Source organism: Apodemus sylvaticus, chromosome 13, assembly GCF_947179515.1.
Source record: "Apodemus sylvaticus chromosome 13, mApoSyl1.1, whole genome shotgun sequence".
NCBI lineage: Eukaryota > Metazoa > Chordata > Mammalia > Rodentia > Muridae > Apodemus > Apodemus sylvaticus.
In genome coordinates, this window is record NC_067484.1 from 101,203,194 (window position 1) to 101,215,132 (window position 11,939).

The window sequence follows — 11,939 nt, forward strand, 5'->3', positions numbered from 1 at the left end:
TGCATGAACTCACGCACAAGACACAAGACACAAGCAGACACACTGACACAGGCCCCCACAGCTCCCTAGACCTCCCGAGGCATGCTAGAGAGGCGGGTGGTGGCTGGCTTCTTCGGGGACTCCTCCCACGGAGGGAGAGGGAGTGGGCGAGAGCGAGGGGTGGAGTAGCCTGGTCCACCCCCCTCCCTGCCTGTGCAAGGTGGGAGCCAAGTGCGGTGTTGGATCAGGATGGGTGGGACAGATGAGTGTTGGAGGCCATCCTGGGCTTGGTGCAAATGGAGACAGGCTCTCCCCTCCAACCCTCTGCCAGCTAGCTAGCCAGCCAGCCCTGCAGGGAGGTGCGGTGTGGTGTGGTGTGGTGGTGCCCACTCTGAAGGCTCCGGGAGCCAGCGGTGATGGGCAATACAAGCCTCATCCTATGTGAGGAGGACGAGGGGGCGGGGTGCTCTCTCCAGAGTGTGGGGTGTGGGTGGGGCTGGACTGCCCTGGGCCCGGGTGTCTGGTCCCCGAGGGGCCGGCCGTGGTCGTGACAGTGACCAAAAGCAAGAGAGGACACGCCAGGGCGGAGTCCAAAAAGCCTACAACACCCGGTATTCCCAGGCGGTCTCTGATCCAAGTACTAACCAGGCCCGACACTGCTTAGCTTCCGAGATCAGAAGAGATCGGGCGCGTTCAGGGTGGTATGGCCGTAGAAGACCTCCGCAGCTCTGCAAAGCCCCAAGAGCCTGCTGCCGGCGCTCGCCCGCCGCCACTGTCAACGCTGCCCCCCTGCCACCCCTGCCCGCCCGCCTGCCCACCCGACGCCGAGCACTCGCGAGCCCAGGGCCCCGCAGACACACGCACTCTACCGCAGCGCACACTAAGAAACACAGGCAGGCATGCTCGCCACATGGCCCCGCCCGAGCCCCACCCACATGCGCCAGCCCTCGCTGCCAGCCTACAACCTCCACGAACCCCTTCAGCCCTCCTCTGCCCGCCCCGATGGAGCACGGGCCCAGACAGTGAGTGCCAGCCTTGGCCCCACGGAGATCTCTGCTTCTCCTGCTCCTCCCCTCCTCTCCGCTCCCCTCTGCTCTCATCCCCTCTGCTCTCATACCCTCCCCTCCCCTGCTGTCCCCTTCCCTCCTCGAAGGTTCTCGGACCAGCATTCTCACCCACCCACCCACCCACCCTCCCACCCACCCACCCACCCGTGACCTACTCTTGCCCTGGACGCACGATGAGGACGAGGAGGACGGTCCGGCTTCTGGAATCCGGAATCGGGGATGCTGGGTCCCACCTCCCTCACTGCACCGTCCATCCCTCAGTCCCTCTGTCCATCCCCGTGCCCCGGACTGGGACCCTAAGCCTGGACACCCACGGGAATTCGACCGACTCTGGATGGCTGGCATCCCATCCCACCCAGCATCCGCACAGCCACAGGCAGCGGCACAGGCTAGCCCGGGAGCCAGGCACTGTCTGCACCCTCCCTTTGGAGCCAGGGGACGCACACACAATACCCACACAGGGGCACAATGCGCCCGACACAAGCAATGGCTCGAGGGCGCCCCCGGGCAAGAAAGCGCGACGGCCCAGACATGCTACCGATGCACAGAAGTGGGAACTTGAGGACCGGTTACATGCGTGTGTGCGCACACACGCACATCCACACAGGCACTCACAAGCATGATCGTACCGCGTGGACCCGCGCGAGCACTTCCAGGCCCCAAAGCACACATGCCATCACACATACACACACATTTACACACAGCACTCCCACACTAGTGGGCTCGCACACCCACCCAATCCCCCAGGCACACACACTTGTGTGTACTGGCTGATAAGAACAAGTATGCAGGAAGGGCCCTCATGCTACACACACACACACACACACACACACACACACACACATATACAGAGGCGCATTAGCAGAAGGCAGGATGGCCACACACACTCTCACACCCGTCAAACAGTCCCTTGCGTGCTCTCACACCCACACATACCAGCGCATGAACTCAGGCACCAGACACAAGACACAAGCAGACACACTGACACAGGCCCCCACAGCTCCCTATACCTCCCGAGGCAGGCTAGAGAGGCAGGTGGTGGCTGGGTTCTTCGGGGACTCCTCCCACGGAGAGGGAGTGGGCGAGGGCGAGGGGTGGAGTAGCCTGGTCCACCCCCCTCCCTGCCTGTGCAAGGTGGGAGCCAAGTGCGGTGTTGGATCAGGATGGGTGGGACGGATGGGTGTTGGAGGCCATCCTGGGCGTGGTACAAATGGAGACGGGCTCTCCCCTCCAAACCTCTGCCAGATAGCTAGCCAGCCAGCCCTGCAGGGAGGTGCGGTGTGGTGTGGCGGTGCCCACTCTGAGGGCTCCGGGAGCCAGCGGTGATGGGCAATACAAGCCTCGTCCTATGCGAGGAGGACGAGGGGGCGGGGTGCTCTCTCCCGAGTGTGGGGTGTGGGTGGGGCTGGACTGCCCTGGGCCCGTGTCTCTGGTCCCTGATGGTCCGGCTGTGGTCGTGACAGTGACCAAAAGCAAGAGAGGACACGCCGCCGGGGCGGAGTCCAAAAAGCCTACAGCACCCGGTATTCCCAGGCGGTCTCTGATCCAAGTACTAACCAGGCCCGACCCTGCTTAGCTTCCGAGATCAGACGAGATGGGTCGCGTTCAGGGTGGTATGGCTGTAGACGACCCCCGCCGCTCCGCAAAGCCCCAAGAGCCTGCTGCCGGCGCTCGCCCGCCGCCACTGTCAACGCTGCCCCCCTGCCCGCCCGCCTGCCCACCCGACGCCGAGCCCACGCGAGCCCAGGGCCCCGCAGACACACGCACTGTACCGCAGCGCACACCAAGAACCACAGGCACGCACTCACGCACGCACGCATGCCACATGGCCCAGCCTGAGCCCCACCCACACGCGCCTCCCCTGGCTGCCAGCCTACAACCTCCCCGAACCCCTTCAGCCCTCCTCTGCCCGCCCTGATGGAGCACGGGCCCAGACAGTGAGTGCGAGCCTTGGCCCCTTGGAGAACTCTCCTTCTCCTGCTGCTCCCCTCCCCTCTGCTCCCCTCCTCTCTCTTCCTCTTCCCTCCCCTCTCCTCCTGTCCCCTCCCTTCCCTTCTGCTCCCCGAAGGATCTTGGACCAGCATCCTCACACACCCACCCACCTGTGACCTCCTCTTGCCCTGGACGCACATATGCCACATATGCCACAGATCCATCTGTAGATGGGGAGGCTGGGCCCCACCTCGCTCAGTGAAACTGATTCTCATGCACTTAAGCATAGGGAGATGGAAGCTTCAGTAGGAACACCAGAAGCAATAAGGAAATGTATTATTTCATCTACTTGAAAGGTCAGAGGCTACAGGTGCAGTCTGATTGACCCCACTTCTAGTACCAGACACTGTATTTATCTATAATTATGGAAATTGTCAGGGAATTTAGCTCTAAATAACAGAATCTACTCTAACTGGTTTTTAAAGGGATAGGTGACTCCCATAGACTCAGACTTGGGGTGGGGGTGTTGGAGAACTGGATCTGGAAGCCATGTAGCCAGAAAAAATATATATAAATTGTATCAGCAGAAAGCCTGTATTTGTTTATTTTCTTTATTTAAACTGATGAAGTAACTAATGTAGTGCTGTACTTGGGTCCAAACCCAGGGTTCCGAATACTCTGCAGAAAGCCTGTGTTCTGCTCTCATTGTGCACACTGCAGCTCACCCTGGAAAGCAGAGTTCCTGCTCCCAGGACACATTCCAGGCCACTGTTTCCCCAAATGCTTCTTGCCACCTGGTGTTTACAGCACCCCTCCCCCCTGCAGCTGTCTTCTAAGGCGAAGACAGCGATTGAATGAGCCTTCACCACCTGCAGCGCTCTCAGCATAGGCAAAGGAGGTAGAAAAAGCAGAATTGCTATAGAGGGAGTTTCTGTTTTGGGTGATCACACCCTCACGAAGACCCACACACTCCGAGAGAGAAGATTATTTATTGCCACTTTACAGTTAAGGAAACTGACACTCAAACCTGAAACTACTTACCCATGGTTACACAGTGGGGCCACCACCAGGGCTTCTAGGTAAGATGAATGGAGAAAATGTGACCCACCACTGGCTTCACTCTCATTAAGTTATGTCTCTTCCTTTGTTGCAAAGATCTGCAATGCAGGCACAGAAGGCGGTCCACAGGAGAGCCTGGAAAATCAGCCACACAAATTGGAAAACGCAAGCCACCATTCTAACTGTCCCCAAACAGGGTAAAACCTACACCATTCTAACTGTCCCCAAACAGGGTAAAACCTACACCATTCTAACTGTCCCCAAACAGGGTAAAACCTACACCATTCTAACTGTCCCCAAACAGGTTAAAACCTACAGCTCAAGATAAAAACTAGGATACAAAGCTGGACATGGTGACACACAGTAATCCAGCACTTGGGAGGCAGCAGCAGGCGGATCTCTACGTTCGAGGCCAGCCTGGTCTACAGATCAAGTTCCAGGTCAGCCAGGGCTACTCAGAGGAAGCCTGTCTCAAAAAACAAAAACCTATAATACAAAGAAAAAAATCCCTGAGACTCATCCAAGATGATTATTTTTCCTAGTAATAATTTCTCTTTATTCTTATGCATGTAAGTATTTTTTAATTTTTTAAAGATTTAGCTTATTAATTTATGCATGAGTGTTTTGCCTGCATGTATGAGTATGTATCACATGTGCCTAGTATTGTGGGCATCAGACCCCACTGCAACTGGAGTTACAGACAGTTGTGAGCCACCATCTGGGTGCTGGGAATTGAACCATGGTCCTCCTCTGCAAGAGCAGTGAGTGTTCTTAACTGCTGAGCTGACTCCAAAAAAGAAAAAAAAAAAAGAAAGAAAGAAAGAAAAAGAAAAAAGAGAAAAAGAGAAAAAGAAATGGTCCTAAGCAGACAGTACACTTCCGCAGGTGGTGAATGGCAGGTCCAGCCCGCGAAGGCAGGCCTTCCCTTCATTCCCACTTAAGAGTCTCTGCCTCTGCCTCAAAGAGTTAAAAACTAAGTAGAAGTGATAGAGATAGCATGCAGCCAAGTTTGTTGAATGGTCTTGGTGGTTTTGTTTTGTTTTGTTTTGTTTTGTTTGTTTTAACAGAGTCTCATTGCATTTGACTGACCTGGAACTCACTATTTAGACAAGGCTGGCCAGTAACTCACAGAGATCTGCTTGTCTGCTGACAGTTTTGTCAATTTGGCACAATCTAGAATCATCTTGGAGGAGTCTCAGGTATTGTTTAGTTCAGGTTGGCCTGTGGTGTGGGCACATCTGTGGGGAGATTATCTTGATCATGTTAATGGAGGTGGGAAGATCCTTCCCTAGGCAGGGGATCCCAGCCCGTAGACTGGGATCAAGTATTTATTCATTCTTCTCTGCCCTTTGACAGTGGAATGCTGTTTCAAGTTCCAGCTCACTTCCCCACCGTGATGGACTATGACCGGGAATTGTAAGTCAAACTCTTTCTCCTCTGGTTGTTTCTGCCAGGATGTCCTGTATGGCAATTGGAGGCTAAAAGAGAGTCTGGTTGAGTCTAGTTGCCTCTGAGAGGTAGGGGATGAGTGAGTGGGAGCCTCCTGAGTCAACCACAAAGCTAGAATTCCTGATGAGGAGAGAACACTGCTTGGGATAGAATAAAAATTAGCAGAGGCCTTTGTCTATACTTTCTACTGCACCCCTAGTTTACCTTGGGTTGTCAGAGATATAGTTCCTGAAGACACAGATCTCAAGATGGGTGCAAGAGGCTTCTTTAGAAGATGGTGCTAGGTACACTCGTGGAGGAGTGGAAATTTTCCCACCTTAAGTACAGTGAGCCCAGGTAAGAGGTAAGCACACAGAACATCTGGTGGACAACAGGTTCATTCCCCTTTGATGTTGGCTGCTTGCTAGCAGAGTCCACTACAGCCTGAGAAGGTTCTTTTCAGACAGTGTGGCAGTAGCAGTGTGTTACCTTGATATGCCTAGGGGTCTTACAGTACTTCCTGCAGCTGCTCCTTTAGAAAAGTTACCGGGGGGAAAAAAAACTAAAGAAAAAGAAAAAAAAGTTACTAAGATGGGCTGGGGGTGGGAAGATGGGTATTATCAGAGTTTCATCCTATTTTTCAGACTGGCCTAGAAGATACAAATGTAGCCCAGGCTGGCCTTAATAACATCACAATCCTGTTTCAGCCTCCTGAGTGCCGAGATTACAAACATGAGCTACTTACTGTACCTGGTCCTGTGTGATATTTTGTTTGTTTGTTTGAGACAAGGTCTCCTTACAGATTGCTGTCTGGTCTGGTACTCACTATGTAGCCCAGGATAGCTTCACACTTCCAGCAACTCTTTAGTCTCAAATTACAATTATGACAGCACATTAGGCTGAAGTTCTTATTTGGACAGCAGGGTTATAGTATCTGTACCAGCTAACAGGGAAACAGGTGCAGCTGTAATGGCGGTAGTGGTGGGGTTTGCGTGGCATGTTTTGGAGATGCTTCGTTAAAGGGGGATGGGGATGGGCCTGCTCTTTTGTGCAATTCCACATGTACCTTCCAGTCCGTGGTGCTGTGCTGGGGACGCCACTCTTCCAGGTGAGGCCTGCTGAAGAGCAGAGGTGCACATTCTTTATCATTCAGAACCTCTAAGGCACTGGATCCAATGCCTTTGATTTTCTACAGTAATAAAATCTATTGACAGCAAGCTTTATCTCTGAATGTTGAAGTAGAAACTCCTCTACCTGGTTTCAAATGCACACACCTGCTGAACGAATATGTGAAATGTGCACGTGTTGAAGGAATAAGCAAATGACTGAAGTTTCAACCTTCAGGAACATCACAGTCATCATATCTGAGCTGTCTTTGTTCTCCCTGAAGGAAATGGGTCAAAGGAAACAGGATCTGTTGTTGAGAAATATTAGCTTCCAAGGCCTGCTCTCAGGATTTGAGCCTCTAAGGAATCACACAACTTTTTTTAGAGTCAACAGGTAATGAGTGTCTCTTGTTGGTGTGTTTGTGAGTGTGCATAGGCAGGTGCTATGGTTGAGGCAGAGTAGGGTGTGGTACTGAAAACCTGCATTTGAGAGGTAGGACCAGGAGGCCTGGAGGTACCAAGTTTGAAGCAAGACTGGTCTACATATTGAGTTCTAAGTCAGTGGAAGACCCAGGAATTAAAACAGAAAACAAACAAATAAAGCTGGCATATCCCTGTAATCTCGGCTCTCAAGCAGTGGAGGCAAAAGGATCAGGAGTTCAAAGTCAGCCTTGGCACCATGAGACTCAAATCAAATGAAGAATGGGGCCTGGGGAGATGGCTCACTAAATGTTTGCTTGTTCAGACATGAGCACATAGGTTCAGATCCCTAGCAACCCCATAAAAAGGATGCTTAAGGATATATATCTGTAATCCTGGAATCATGGTCTAGGGTGGCAAAACAGGTGGATTCTAGAACTTGCTAACCAGCCAGCCTAGCCAAAATAGCAAGCTCCAGGTCCAGTGAGAGCCTGTCTCAAAAAAAAAAGATGGAAAACAAAGCAATTGAGGAAGACAAACAACCAGAGAGTACCAGTCCATCCTGGACTCCACAGAAGCTCAGGAGAGCACAGTACACACACAGGGGCACACACACACAAGCACACACATAGAGACACACAGAGACACATACACACACAAACAGACTCAAAGTCACACCACACCCTAGCATTTACTTACATAAAATTAGCAGCAACTTGTTTTTTGGCTAAGACTGGCAAATATCTGTAAAGGAGTGAAATGACCAGACCTTAGGAGATGAGGGGCACCTGGAATCAAACAAAACGCCACAAAAATCAAAACCCCAAACCTAAAACTGAAACAAATAAAACTGTGTTTAGATGGCAGAAACACGGTCTCAAGGGACAAAGCTGCTAATAATCATGTAGGGTGACTATAGGCATCTGTGTACACAGTACTTTACCATGTTCCTAAAAGGATCCAGGCTTGGTGCCGTGGGCCTGTAGTTTCAGCTACTGGAAGGCAGAAAGAGAAGCAGAGTTCAAGGGCAACTTACCGAATCCTCCCTACCTGGAAAAACAGACAGGAGAAGGAGGAAGAGGAGGAGGAAGAGGAGGAGGAAGGGGATGACAGAAAGGAAAGACTAGTTTGCTCAGACCTGTGCGATTGCCCCCTTCATAGTCAAACTTACCTAAAGAGAAGAGAAACTCCTTACTAGACTCTACATGGTTTCATATACACCTAGGCTGAATCTACTCTTCACCATGCTGTAGAAAGCCTATTAGGTTCACTGTGGTCTAGAAACGACACTGGCTTTCATCTACTAACGCAGGAATTTGATTCTCTAGTGATAAACTAATCTTAGATTCGGGGACATATCCAGCTCAGACACAATGAATTCTTTTTTGCATACTGTTGGATTCAGTCACTTGTCTTTTTCTTTAGGATTTTGGGAACTGGGGCGTGGGGGAAGGCTGATATTGGAATGTGGAGTAATTAATTAATTAATTAATTAAAAAAAGACAAAAATTATCAGAACCAGAGATATGACTCAGTGGTTAAGAGCACTTCCATTCTTATAGAAGATCTGATTTCAATTCTCAATTATGTGGTTCACAAGCACTGGTGAGTCTAGCTCTAGCAGCACACTAAGCCTCTGGCCTCTGTAGATATCTGCACTCCTGTACCATGTACATATACGCACATACACATCCTCTCTTTAAACTTACAAAAATTAAAATTTAAAAACTAATTCACTAATTAGTTTTTTAAAACTAATTTATTTTTTTATTCCTTAATTTTATTTACTTTAGATAGTGTCTACTCTGTAGCCAAGGCTAGCCTGGCTTAGAACTTGTTATGTAACCCAGTTCATTGTGGGTTTGTTGTTGTTGTTGGTGGTGGTGGTGGTACTGTGACAAAAAACCTGAACAAAGCAACTTAGGAAGGCTTCAGTCAAACTCATTACAGTTTGAGGAGTCAGGGTATCAGTGGGAGAGCGCTAAGCAGCTCTGTACATTTCATCTACAGTCAGGAAGCCGGGAGAGATGAAAGCTGTGTTTGATTTCTCTCTCTCTTTTTTTTTATATATATATAAAGCAATTTAGCTGGGTGTGGTGGCACACATCTGTTTATTTAGAGTGTATGAGTATTTTGTCTGACTCTATGTCTGTGCACCATGTGTCTGCATGGTGCCTACAGAGGCCAGAAGAGGCCATTGGATCTCCTGACGTTGGAATTATAGATGCCGGGAACTGGTCCCTCCTGATCAGCACACTGTCCCATCTCTTCAATGGCAGCACACACTTAACCCTGGCACTTTTTTATTTAGCCCAGGAACCCAGGCTTTGGACAGTACTGCCCTCTTAAGGTGTTACCTCAATGAACTCAATATAAAAACTCCTTCTTGGACATGACCTGAGATTTGTCAAGTTGACAGCACCTCGGAGGTTTCAAATCCTCAGTCTTACCATCTCTGACTCTCAAGGGCTAGACCTATGTAAGTGCCATCACAGTTGTTCAAATAAAAAAAAAATTCTTTTGGTGTGTGTGTGTGTGTGTGTGTGTGTGTGTGTGTGTGTGTGTATGTGGTGTGCTAACCATGTGGAAGTTTCTATGTTCTTCCAAAGCACAGAAAAGGAGAAGAGACCGAGTACCTCATAAACTAAATATTTATTATAATGTTAGGAAACAGCTCACAGAATGAGCCCCAGTGAACAGCACTAGCATGTCTGGATGTTCACATATAAAACAATAAAGCTAGACTCTCTTACCTCAAAAAAAATATATATAAAATGACTCAAAATGGATCAGATATAGATGTAAGTACCAAAATAATAAACACATCCCTAAAAACATCTTTTCTTCTTTTATAAGATTTAAAATTATATATCTTTAGACATTTTTCACTTAAAAATTACTTTGAGATTAGGGTCTCACTCTCTGTAGCTTAGGCTGATCTGTTTGGAATTCATAATACAGCCGTGGTTGGCCTTGGCTTGAATTCATAACAATCCTCTTTTCTCGGTCTCCTAAATGCCAGAATTATAGGTATGATGGTTCACTTGATATATTTTACCTTTTGATTTTAAAAATATTAAAATTAACCATGGCAGATATGGCTTCAAGAACTCCCTGCATGCCAATCTGTCCTGCCATGTCTATCTACTGCCCTCTATCAGGTCTATAAACCTGAATTTGCCATAAGTCTATAGTGATCTTGGGAGATTATGCTGTTATTCACTTTATAAGATTGGCATGGCAGGCAGAGGCAGGAAGATCTCTGTGATTCCAGAACAGCCTGATCTATCTTCATAGTGAGTTTCTGGGTAGCCAGCGCTACATGGTGAAATTCTGCCTTGAAAAAAAAAAAAAAAACTTCATGAGATTGGCTTATTAATATTGCTTTATTTTCTTTTTTCTTTTTTTGAGACAGGGTTTCTCGGTATAGCCCTGGCTATCCTGGAACTCACTCTGTAGACCATGCTGGCCTCAAACTCAGAAATCTACCTGCCTCTGCCTCCCAGAGTGCTGGGATTACAGGCATGCACCACCCCCATCTGGCAAAAACACATTTTTCAATTTTTCTTGGTTCATAGCAGTTTTCTTTATCTTACTTCAACCCTGATCCTCTAGGGGACTTAGTCATCCATGGTGATGACCCAGCCAGCACTCTAACACCTGCCTGACTTCCTCTCTTCTCCTGCAACCAATCAGCTTCTCCACAGACCAGCTCATTAGCCATAACCACAGCACACCCTAACTCTCGGTTTCCAGTCACCCACTGTAAGCACCATTTCTCCTTCCAGCTCACTTGTGTGTCACCCACAGATCCCCCACCTCCAGTCCCTGTTATCCGCACCACCTTTTGCTATCCACCCCAACGGCTCTTACTTTTATTTTCTTCCTTCTTTTCCTAGCTTAGTTCCCTACTATAATCACTCTGTCCAACAAATCCACAACAAATTTGTTTTTTGTTTTTTTTTTTTGTTTTTTTTTTTTGTTTTTTTTTTTTTTTTTTTTTTTTGGCTTTTTTGAGATAGGGTTTCTCTGTGTAGGCCTGGCTGTCCTGGAACTCAGAAATCCACCTGCCTCTGCCTCCCAGAGTGCTGGGATTACAGGTGTGCACCACCACCGCCCAGCAACTAGTTTATTTTAAACAAATATATATATGTATGTAGGTATGTATGTAGGTATGTATGTTTATTTGTGTGTTTTTTTGTTCTTTCAAGACAGGATCTTAGTATGTAGCTCTGACTGTCCTGGGACTATACAGAGCAGCCTGGCCTCAAAACTCAACAATCTGTCTGCTCCTACTTTCCAAATGCTGGTGTGTGCTACTACACCTGCCTTATTTTCAAATTTTTAATATTTATCTATATTCTATGTATGTGGATGTTTGCTCTGTGTGTTCCTGGGTACCCTGTTTTTGCCTGGTGCTCTTGGAGGCCAGGAAAAGGTGTCAAATCCCTTAGAACAGATAGTTGTGACCCTTCATGTGGGTTGGGACTTGAACTTGGGTCCTTTGGAAGAACAGCTAGAACTTTTTAACTGCTGAGGCATCTCTTGAGCTCTAAATGTAAACTCTTATACACAGCTAAATTGGTATAATTTTGGGTGTATAAAGACAGGAACTCAGGTATAGTCTTGAGTTAGAACACTTGCCTATCATATGTAGGGCCCTGGGTTCAAATCATACCACAAACAAAAAAACAAATAATAAAACCTTTCACATTTAATTACTTAAAATTTGCCTGTATACTCTCATAGGAATTTATATGCCAATGTGCTCCAGAAAACAAAGGTGTAACAAAGAGATTAAATTTTTTTTTAGTTTTTTTTTTTTTTTGAGACAGTTTCTCTGTATAGCCATAGCTGTCCTGGAACTCTCTCTGTAGACCAGGAAGATTTAAACTTCATATCTAGGATGTAGTAGTCTCAGGAAGGAGAAGCAGCCAAATGAAATCCT

The 11,939-nt window shown here is 48.2% G+C and overlaps 2 pseudogenes; both read right to left on the reverse strand.

Moving 5' to 3' along the window:
- Positions 1 to 575: 575 nt before the first annotated feature.
- LOC127664264 (uncharacterized) lies at positions 576 to 694 on the reverse strand (annotated as a pseudogene).
- A 1,860-nt stretch (positions 695 to 2,554) lies between these two features.
- Positions 2,555 to 2,673, reverse strand: LOC127664275 (uncharacterized; annotated as a pseudogene).
- Between the last annotated feature and the right edge of the window lie 9,266 nt (positions 2,674 to 11,939).